This window comes from Macaca nemestrina, chromosome 4, assembly GCF_043159975.1.
Source record: "Macaca nemestrina isolate mMacNem1 chromosome 4, mMacNem.hap1, whole genome shotgun sequence".
Classification (NCBI taxonomy): Eukaryota; Metazoa; Chordata; class Mammalia; order Primates; family Cercopithecidae; genus Macaca; species Macaca nemestrina.
In genome coordinates this window covers 143,440,302-143,451,247 of record NC_092128.1, presented here as the reverse complement: position 1 = coordinate 143,451,247, position 10,946 = coordinate 143,440,302, and positions in this window count along the sequence as shown.

The window sequence follows — 10,946 nt, the reverse complement described above, 5'->3', positions numbered from 1 at the left end:
CTGAGGCTGGAGAATCTCTTGAACCCAGGAGGCAGAGGTTGCAGTGAGCCAAGATCCTGCCACTACAATCCAGCCTGGGCGACAAGAGCAAACTCTGTCTCAAAAAAAAAAAAAAAAAAAAAAAAAATATATATATATATATATACACACACACACACACACACACACACACACACATTTTACTGGTTTACTGGTTTACGCCTGTAATCCCAACATTTTGGGAGGCCAAGGCGGCCGGATTGCGATGTTAGGAGATGGAGACCATCCTAGCTAACACGGTGAAACCTCATCTCTACTAAAAATACAAAAAATTAGCCAGGCACAGTGGCACATGCCTGTAGTCCCAGCTACTTAGGAGGCTGAGGCAAGAGAATCGCTTGAACCCGGGAGGCAGAGGTTGCAGTGAGCTGAGATCGAGCCACTGCACTCCAGCTTGAGCCTGGGCGACAGAACGAGACTCTGTCTCAAAAACAAACAAACAAAAAGAATTAACTGCCTGTAGTCCCAGCTACTAGATAGGCTGAGGTAGGAGGATTGCTTGAGCCTGAGAGGTCGAGGATGCAGTGAGCCATGATCAGGCCACTGCACTCAGCCTAGGCAACACAGTGAGACCCTGTCTCAAAAAAAGTTTAAAGATATTATGGCTCAGCTGGGCACGGTGGCTCATGCCTGTAATCCCAGCACTTTGGGATGCCAAAGCTGGTTGATTACTTAAAGTCAGGAGTTCAATATCAGCCTGGGCAACATCGTAAATCCCTGTCTCTACTAAAAATGCAAAAAATAAAAATAAATAAAATAAATAAAAATTATCTGGGCGTGGTGGCACGCACCTGTAATCCCAGCTACTCAGGAGGCTGAGGCAGGAGAATCTCTTGAGCCCGGGAGACGGAGGATACAGTGAGCTGAGATTGTGCCATTGCACTCCAGCCTAGGTGACAGAGTATAAGACTCTGTCTCAAAAAAAAAAAAAATCACGTCTAGAGAAAATATGTGCAACAGGTAAGACAGGTAAAATGCCAATAAGTTAGGACCAACCAAGAAAAAGGTCTAATATTCACTCCTGAGCACGGGGAAAATTGATACACTAATTTAAAAATAAATGCAAAATAGGATATTCAACTTCTCTCAGAGAAATGCTAAATGATGAGAAATCATTTTCTACCCATCATATTGAAGAAAAGGTGAAAGATTAATTGTGATATTGGTGAGGATATGAGGGAACAAGCATTTTCATGCATTTACTGATGGAAGTATAACTGGCTCCAACCTTTCAGGAAAGTAATTTGGTGGTATCTTCTTTTTTTATTTTTTTCTTTTTCTTTTTTTTTTTTTTTTTGTGATGGAGTCTCCGTTTGTCGCCCAGGCTGGAGTACAGTGGCATGATCTTGGCTCACTGCAAACTCTGCCTCCTGGGTTCAAGCGATTCTCCTGCCTCAGCCTCCCCAAGTAGCTGGGATTACAGGTGTGTGCTACCACACCCAGATAATTTTTTTCACCATGTTGGCCAGGCTGGTCTCAAACTCTGTTTTTTGTTTGTTTGTTTTGTTTTGTTTTGTTTTGTTTTGTTTTGTTTTTTTGAGACAGAGTCTCGCTCTGTTGCCCAGGCTGGAGTGCAGTGGCCGGATCTCAGCTCACTGCAAGCTCCGCCTCCGGGTTCACGCCATTCTCCTGCCTCAGCCTCCCGAGTAGCTGGGACTACAGGCGCCCACAACCGCGCCCGGCTAATTTTTTGTATTTTTAGTAGAGACGGGGTTTCACCGTGGTCTCGATCTCCTGACCTTGTGATCCGCCCGCCTCGGCCTCCCAAAGTGCTGGGATTACAGGCGTGAGCCACCGCGCCCGGCCTGTTTTGTTTTTTAAATGAAGTCTAGCTCTGTCACCCAGGCTGGAGTGCAGTGGCATGATCTCAGCTCACTGCAACCTCCACCTCCCGGGTTCAAGCAATTCTCGTGCCTTAGCCTCCCCAGTAGCTGGGATTACAGGCACCCGCCAGCATGCCCAGCTAATTTTAGTATTTTTAGTAGAGACAGGGTTTCATTGTGTTGACCAGGTTGGTCTCGATCTCCTGACCTCATGATCTGCCTGCCTCGGCCTCCCAAAGTGCTGGGATTACAAGCACGAGCCATCATGCCTGGCCAGGTCTCAAACTCTTGACCTCGGGAGATCCACCTGTCTCGGCCTCCCCAAGTGCTGGGATTACGCACCTGGTCTGGTGGTATCTTAAAATTTTTAAATATGTGCACTTTTTTTTTTTTTTTTTTTTGAGGAGGAGGGTCTTGCTCTGTCACCCAGGCTAGAGTGCAGTAGCAAGATCACTGCTCACTGTAGCCTCAACCTCCTGGGCTCAAGTGATCCTCCCACCTCAGCCTCCTGAGTACCTGGGACTGCAGGTAGGTACCACCATACCTGGATAATTTTTTAAAATTTTTCATAGATACAGAGCCTTGCTATGTTGCTCAGGCTGGTCTCGAACTCCTGGCCTCAAGCAATCCTACCACCCCGACCTCCCAAAGCACTGAGATTATAGGCATGAACCACTGCACCTGGCCATGTGCATCATTTGATACAGCAATTGATTGCTCTTTAGGCGTCTATCTGCCAGAAATAAAATTACTTAAATTCTAAGGATATGTGTACAATGTTATTTTCTGCTTGTATTAGTGAAAACTGAAAATGACCACCAATAGCAAATACAGGCTGAGTATCACTTATTCCAAATGCTTGGGAAAGAAGTATTTCAATTTCAGGTATTTTTTCAGATTTTGGCGTATTTGCATGCCTAATTCAAAAATTCAAAAATCAAAATGCTCAGGGACCATTTCCTTTGAGCATTATGTTTCTAATTTGGGGGTTTTTCGGATTAGGGATGCTCAACCTGTAGTTAACCAAATTGTAACATCTCCTTACTGTGCATTTCTTTTTTTTTTTTTTTTTTTTTTTTTTTTTTTTTTTTTTTTTGAGATGGAGTCTAGCCCTGTTGCCCAGGTTGGAGTACAGTGGTGCAATCTCAGCTCACTGCAACCTCCAACTCCAGGATTTAAGCGATTTTACTGCCTTGGCCTTCTGAGTAGCAGGGACTACAGGCGTGCACCACCATGCCCGGCTAATTTTTGTATTTTTAATAAAGACAGGGTTTCTCTATTTTGGCCAGGTTGGTTTTGAACTCCTGACCTCAGGTGATCCGCCCATCTCAGCCTCCCAAAAGTGCTGGGATTACAGGCGTGGGCAACTGCACCCAGCCTATTATGGAATATTAAGTATAGTTTTACAAATGAGACGTCTTCCTGTATGTCCTATAGCGACGTCCATGGTAGTAAGTGGAGGAGGGGTAGAGGTGGAAGAGGGAATAAAACTATGGAGGAATGTATTATGGTGTGATCCCATTTCTGTAACTTTTTTGGAGGAAAAACCCTGAATATGCGTGTACAGGTTTATATATGGTTGAAAGAGCATAGAAAAATCTGTGGAAAAATACACACATAACCTACACAAGCGCATTACAACCAGCATGATTCGTTTTGAAATAAAGTTTTCAGCCAGTCACGGTGACTCACGCCTGCAATCTCAGCACTTTGGGAGGCAGAGGTAGGCGGATCACCTGAGGTCAGGAGTTTGAGACCAGCCTGGCCAACGTGGTGAAACCCCATCTCTACTGATAATACAAAAATTAGGCCGGGCACAGTGGCTCACTCTTATAATTCCATCATTCTGGGATGCCAAGGCTGGTGGATCGCTTGAGGTGATCCACTAAAATACAAAAAATTAGCTGGATGTGGTGGTGGGCACCTGTAATCCCAGGTACTCAGGAGGCTGAGGCAGGATAATGACTTGAACCCAGGAGGTGGAGGTTGCAGTGAGCCAAGATTGCGCGATTGCACTCCAGCCTGGGTGACAAGAAGGAAACAGCGAAATCTGTCTCCAAAAAAAAATAAATAATAATAATATAAAAATCAGCTGGGCATGGTGGTGGGCACCTGTAATCCCAGATACTCAGGAGGCTGAGGCAGGAGAATCGCTTCAGCCTGAAAGGCAGAGGTTGCAGTGAGTCGAGATCGCACCACTGCACTCCAATCTGGGTGACAAGTGAGACTCTGTCTCCAAATAAATAAATAAATAAAGTTTTCAAAAGCATATGCAAATACTAATGTAATAAGCTTTCTGGAAAATGTAAAGTGAAATTGCATTTTTATTCTCATTTCAGCTTCACTTTCAAAGATCTTTTCTGCCCTGCCCTTTAGAAATTGTGAGAGGCTTCCCTGGGTCTTGGAAGTTGAGATCTTGAACTTTTTCCCTAGCATGACCAGTGCTGTTGCCAAAATGCCAGGGGTTTGGTGTAGGTCCTGCTGTTTGCTGCACAGAAAGCCAATCAGTAGTGCCAGGGTTTAAAAGCTTTAATTGGGTGCTCCAGCCAAGGAGATGGGAGATCAGTTTCAAATTCGTCTCCCTGACCAATTAAAATTAGGGGTTTACGTAGGAAGGAACAAATATAACTACATGCAGGAAAACAGGAATTAGGGAGGGGTAAGGAAGAGGAGTTGGTCAACAGGCAGCAGTGGTCCCTTAGGCCATTATGACGGAGGAGGGGTCTGGCATCTCATTGTCCAAATGCAGTTATCTGGTAAGTTGCAGTTCCTTGATACCATCTGGGAGCCCTGATGGTTGATTTCCTGAGAAAGGAACTCAGATAAGACAAATGTCACTTTCTCAAATTTCAAGACTGGAAAGGTCAATTTGTTTTTGTTTTTGCTTTTGCTTTTGTTTTGTCTTGTTTTGTTTTGTTTTGTTTTGTTTTGTTTTGTTTTGAGACAGGGTCTCACTATGTTGCCCAGGCTGAAGTGCAGTGACTATTCACAGGCGCGATGCCACTACTCATCAGCACAGGAGTTTTGACCTGCTCAGTCTCCAACCTGAACTGGTCCCCCACTCCCAGGAAGTTGATGCTAAACTTAGTGCAGACACCTGATTGGCAGAGCGCACTACAGCCCAGAACTCCTGGGCTCAAGTGATCCTCCCGCCTCAGCCTCCGAAGTAGCTGGGAATACAGGCACACTCTACCACACCAGGCTAGAAGGGTCAATTTCTCTGTTTATTCAAAAGAAACCACACACATCTGCTCTAGGAACAATTGAGTCAGTTTCAGTACCTACCTCAACAGGTGACATAGGCTCTGTTGTGAGAAGGGAAAGCCCAGGAAAAAATTGCAGATTACTTGTTTCAAGCTGTCTTATACTTATCTCAGGCACTAGGAGGCATTTGCCTTTAACAGCTATTTAGGAGAGTTTGCAAGGAAGTGATGAGGAGATTTAAAAGGAAAGGCAGAAGAGATGGAGAGTGGATGGAAAGCACCCAATAAAGAGAGGCTGGCTGGGCGCGCTGGCTCATGCCTATAATCCCAGCACTTTGGGAGGCTGAGGCAGGCAGATCACCCAAGATCAGGAGTTTGAGGCCAGCCTGGCCAAAATGGTGAAATCCCTTCTCTACTAAAAATACAAAAAATTAGCTGAAAGTGGTGGTGGGTACCTGTAATTCCGGCTACTCGGGAGGCTGAGGCAGGAGAATCATGCGAACCTGGGAGGCACAGGTTGCAGTGAGCCGAGATCGCACCACTGCACTCCAGCCTGAGCGACAGAGTGAGATTCTGTCGAGAGAGAGAGAGAGAGAGAGTGAAAGAGAGAGAGAGAGAATAGGAGTGTTTTGAGCAGAGCAGTTACTTCTTGCTGCAGTTCCCTTTCCCCAGAACAGTCAAAATGTGCTAGCCCTTACTTTTCTTCACGTCCGTCTCCTCCTAGGCTGGGATCCAGCAGCCCAAGGACTTGTTGCTACTAAAATAACTGCCCCATTTTTTTTTTGTCCTTGAGTTTCATGGCATGGATCACAGATTTCAGCTTTGAATCTTTGAATGTTTTGAATGTTTCAGCTTTCAAATGTTTTGCTTTTCTCCAAATAGTCTAGGCTATAGTGAACCATAGAAGGGCAAATGAGCAAGCCATCATCCCCAAACATTTCTAAATCAATCCATTTTCCATCCTGACTCAGTACATGTGTACATCTGTAACGGAGTGCAGTGGTGCAATCATAGCCGTCTGCAGCCTAGAACTCTTAGGTTCAATCCCTCCTCCTGCCTCAGCCCCAGAGTTGCTAGAACTACAGGCTTGTGTCACCACGCCTGGCTAACTATTTTAATTTTTTGTAGGGACAGGATCTTGCTATGTTGCCCAAACTTAATCTTCTATTTTGTTTGTTTGTTTGTTTGTTTGAGACACAGTCTCACTCTGTTGTGCAGGCTGGAATGCAGTGAGGTGATCTCTCCTCACTGCAATCTCCGCCTCCCAGGTTCACGTCATTCTCCTGCCTCAGCCTCCAGAGTAGCTGGGACTACAGGTGCCACCACCACGCCCGGCTAATATTTTTGTATTTTTAGTAGAGACGGGGTTTCACTGTGTAAGCCAGGACAGTCTCAATCTCCTGACCTCATGATCTGCCCGCCTCGGCCTCCCAAAGTGCTGGAATTACAGGCATGAGCCACCACGCCCGGCCACGCTCAGCTAATTTTTTTTGTATTTTTAGTAGAGACCGGGTTTCATCATATTGGCCACGCTGGTCTCAAACCCGTGAACCCAGGTGATCCACTCACCTCAGCCTCCCAAAGTGCTAGGATTACAGGTGTGAGCTATGGCGCACGGCCTTAATCTACTTTTTTGTAGTAATAATTAGATGCTTAATTCTCTAAGTAAAAATTAAGTCCGGCCGGGCACAGTGGCTCACGCCTGTAATCCCAGCACTTTGGGAGGCCGAGGTGGGTGGATCACGAGGTCAGGAGATCGAGACCATCCTGGCTGACACGGTGAAACCCCATCCCTACTAAAAATAGAAAAAATTAGCCAGGCATGGTGGCGGGGCCTGCAGTCCCAGCTACTGGGGAGGCTGAGGCAGGAGAATGGCGTGAACCCGGGAGGCGGAGCTTGCAATGAGCTGAGATCGGGCCACTGCACTCCAGCCTCCAATTCCAAGGTTTGCAAAGCATACTAAGTATACCCAAACATCTTCAGAGAAACTATTCTGGGTAATTTCTTTACCATATTTTGCCCAAACACAGTAATGACTATAGCTGAATATTCCCTGCATGTTTTGCTAATTTCCTACTTTACATCAGTATACAGAACATGGTAACTGTGTGTCTCAAGTGGTTTTCAGACATCATCTTATTTACCCTAACTGTCTGCAAAGTAGACCTGGTATTATGCATCTTTCACAGATGGAGAATTTGAAATTAAATAAGGGCCCAGGTGCACAATTACATTTCAGGGCCCAGAATTTAGATACGAATGTTGGCCTTAAGACAGTGCTGCTTTATTTTTAGAACACTAATTCAGTAAATAAAACAGTAGACATGGGCTTATGATTCATTCACCTTATTTGTAAAAAGAAGAACTTAATAACCTCAGCTTCTTTGTCAAGTGGTTTAGTAAGTCACATAAAGAGAAAAGGAAAGTGCTGAGCGCAGTGGCTCATGCTTGTAATCCCAACACTTGGGAGGCGGAGGCAGGCATATTACTTGAGGCATTCAAGACCAGCCTGGCCAACATGGTGAAACACCGTCTCTACTAAAAATACAAACATTAGCCGGGTGTGGTGGCGGGCGCCTGTAATCCCAGCTACTCCGGAGGCTGAGGCAGGAGAATCACTTGAACCTGAGAGGTGGATATTGCAGTGAGCCAAGATTGTGCGACTGCACTCCAGTCTCGGTAACAGAACAAGCATCGGTCTCAATTTTAAAAATTAATTTTTAAAAAAAAGGAAAGGAAGCAGGGAAAAATTAAATGAGACTGTAAAGGTTACTTAAAAATAGCCCAAACATTTTAACAAAAGAAGTTTTGAGGCCAGGTGTAGGTGGCTCAGGCCTGTAATCCCAGCACTTTGGGAGGTCAAGGCGGGCAGATCACCTGAGGTTGGGAATTTGAGACCAGCCTTACCAACATGGAGAAACGCCATCTCTACTAAAAATACAATATTAGCTGGGCATGGTGGCGCACGCCTGTAATTCCAGCTACTCGGGAGGCTGAGGCAGGAGAATTGCTTCAACCCAAGAGGCAGAGGTTGCAGTGAGCTGAGATCACACCATTGCACTCCAGCCTGGGCCACAAGAGTGAAACTCCATCTCAAAAAAAAAAGCTTTGAAAGCAGGGGAGGGAGAGAAATATTTCATTACCATTTATTGCAGAGAAGCTCTCCACCAGGCTGCCACATGTGGTTGCACAGGCTGAGCACTGCACAACTTCCACAGCTGCCACACCCCATCTACTCCTGCAGTGCAGTGGCCCAGCTATATCAAGATAGCTTTTCATGGCAGGATCGGGCATTTTCTGTATTGAAACCATTTTTTTTTTTTTTTTTTTTTGATGACAGAGTCTCACTCAGTCGCCCAGGCTGGAGTGCAGTGGCGCGATCTTGGCTCACTGCAAGCTCTGCCTCCTGGGTTCACGCCATTCTCCTGCCTCAGCCTCCGGAGTAGGTGGGACTACAGGCGCCTGCCACTATGCCCAGCTAATTTTTTTGTATTTTTAGTAGAGACAGGATTTCACCCTTTTAGCCAAAATGGTCTCGATCTCCTGACCTCGTGACCCGCCCATCTCGACCTCCCAAAGTGCTGTGATTACAGGCATCAGCCACCGCGCCCGGTCATTGAAATCATTTTTTTTTTTAATAAAACGGGGTCTTACAATGTTTCCCAGGTTATTCTCAACCTCCTGGGCTCAAGCGATCCTCCTGACTTGGCCTCCCAAAGTCTTGGGATTACAGGCGTGAGCCACCATACCCAACCGATTGAAACACTTTTTTTTTTTTAATTAAGCATTAAAGTACTTTGCTTTAGAAAGAAAGAAGAGCGGCCTGGTGCGGTGGCTCACGCCTGTAATCCCAGCACTTTGGGAGGCCGAGGCGGGCGGATCATGAGGTCAGGAGATCGAGACCATCCTGGCTAATACAGTGAAACCCCGTCTCTACTAAAAATACAAAAAAATTAGCTGGGCGTAGTGGCGGGCGCCTGTTGTCCCAGCTACTACTCCGGAGGCTGAGGCAGGAGAATGGCGTGAACCCAGGAGGCGGAGCTTGCAGTGAGCCGAGATCGTGCCACTGCACTCCAGCCTGGGCGACAGAGTGAGACTCTGAGAAAGAAAGGAAGGAAAGGAAGGAAAGAGTGAAAGAAAGAGCAGAAGGAAGGAAGGACGGACGGACGGAGGGAGGGAGGGAGGGAAGGAAGGAAGGAAGGAAGGAAGGAAGGAAGGAAGGAAGGAAGGAAAAATCTTATTTATAAAGGCAAACATAGGGCCGGGTGTAGTGGCTCACGCCTGTAATCACAGCACTTTGGGAGGCCAAGGTGGGTGGATCACCTGAGGTCAGGAGTTCGAGACCAGCCTGGCTAACATGGTGAAACCCCATCTCTACTAAAAATACAAAAATTAGCGTGGCGTGGTGGAACATGCATGTAATCCCAGCTACTCAGGAGGCTGAGGCAGGAGAATCGCTTGAACCCGGGAGGCGGAGGCTGCAGTGAGCCAGGATCGTGCCACTGCACTCCAGCCTGGGTGACAAAGACGCCGTCTCAAAAATAAATAAATACATAAATAATAAAGGCAAACAGAACTTTGTATTACAATTATTCCCCCCACCCACCTTAATTCTAAAATAGCATGTTTTGGACAAAGACTCCAATCTAAGTAATTAAATCGACATGAAGAAATAGAGAAAAATTGGACTGTCTGCATTAGGAAGTTTATACAATAAGCATGTATTGATCGCCTGCTAGGTGTGAGGCATTGCGTTAGGGGATGTATTCGTGACTTTGGCTTCTTCTAGTTCAGTAGTTCTCAAAGTGGGGATACACCATTAGGATCGCCTGCCACAGCCTCCCAAAGTGCTGGGATTACAGGCGTGAGCCACCGCGCCTGTAGCTGCACTAGACCAATCTGGTTCAACTTTTATGTAACAAAGTTGTTAGTTTATCAGTTGCCTGGGACCCCCAGATTATGTAACCTGAGCATGCCCAGACGAACCAAGCCTGCAACCACAGGGGGAACCTAAGTGCTAGGATGGGGGCATGGGGACTGAATTAAGAAGCAGACACAGCCCACCAGGATCCAGGATCCAATCAGATTGAGCCCTGGCGTCACCCCCACTGCAACATCCAGTCAGATCACACCTCCTGGCATCACCTGACTACATGATCCAATCATATCATGACTCATTACCCTAGGCTTATAAAAGCCAACCCAGCCCCATCCTCCAAGCGGCACTGTTTTGGGAGCTGTCCCCAGTTTTTCTTGCACGTAATAAAATCCTCTAGATAAATTCTCCTTCGTTGTGGTCATTGGGCCGTCATCCACCAAGCGACTGAATTCATCCATTGCATAGGTAACAAGAACTTGTTAAAAATGCAAAATCTTGTTCGGGCGCGGTGGCTGACGCCTGTAATCCCAGAACTTTGTGAGGCCGAGGCAGGCAGATAACCTGAGGTCAAGAATTCGAGTCCAGCCTGGCCAACATGGCGGAACCCCATCTCTACTATAAATACAAAAATTAGCCAGGCGTGGTGGCACACGCCAGTAATCACAGCTACTCATGAGGCTGAGGCAGGAGAATTGCTTGAACCCGGGAGGCGGGGGTTGCAGTGAGCCGAGATCGCGCCATTGCACTCCAGCCTGGGTGACAGAGTGGGACTCCGACTCAACAACAACAACAAAGCAAAATCTTAAAACCTCATTCCAAACCTAATCAATCAGAGACGGAGCCCAGCAATTTTTAAACTCAATAAACTGTAAATTTATAAATCAATAAATTCTCCAAGTGACTCTGATGCACGCCAAAATTTCAGATTCACTATTCTAGTTTGTAGATCACAGGTAAGAACAGACATTTAGACAGTTCAGAGCTGGGGGCGTAGGGAGGAA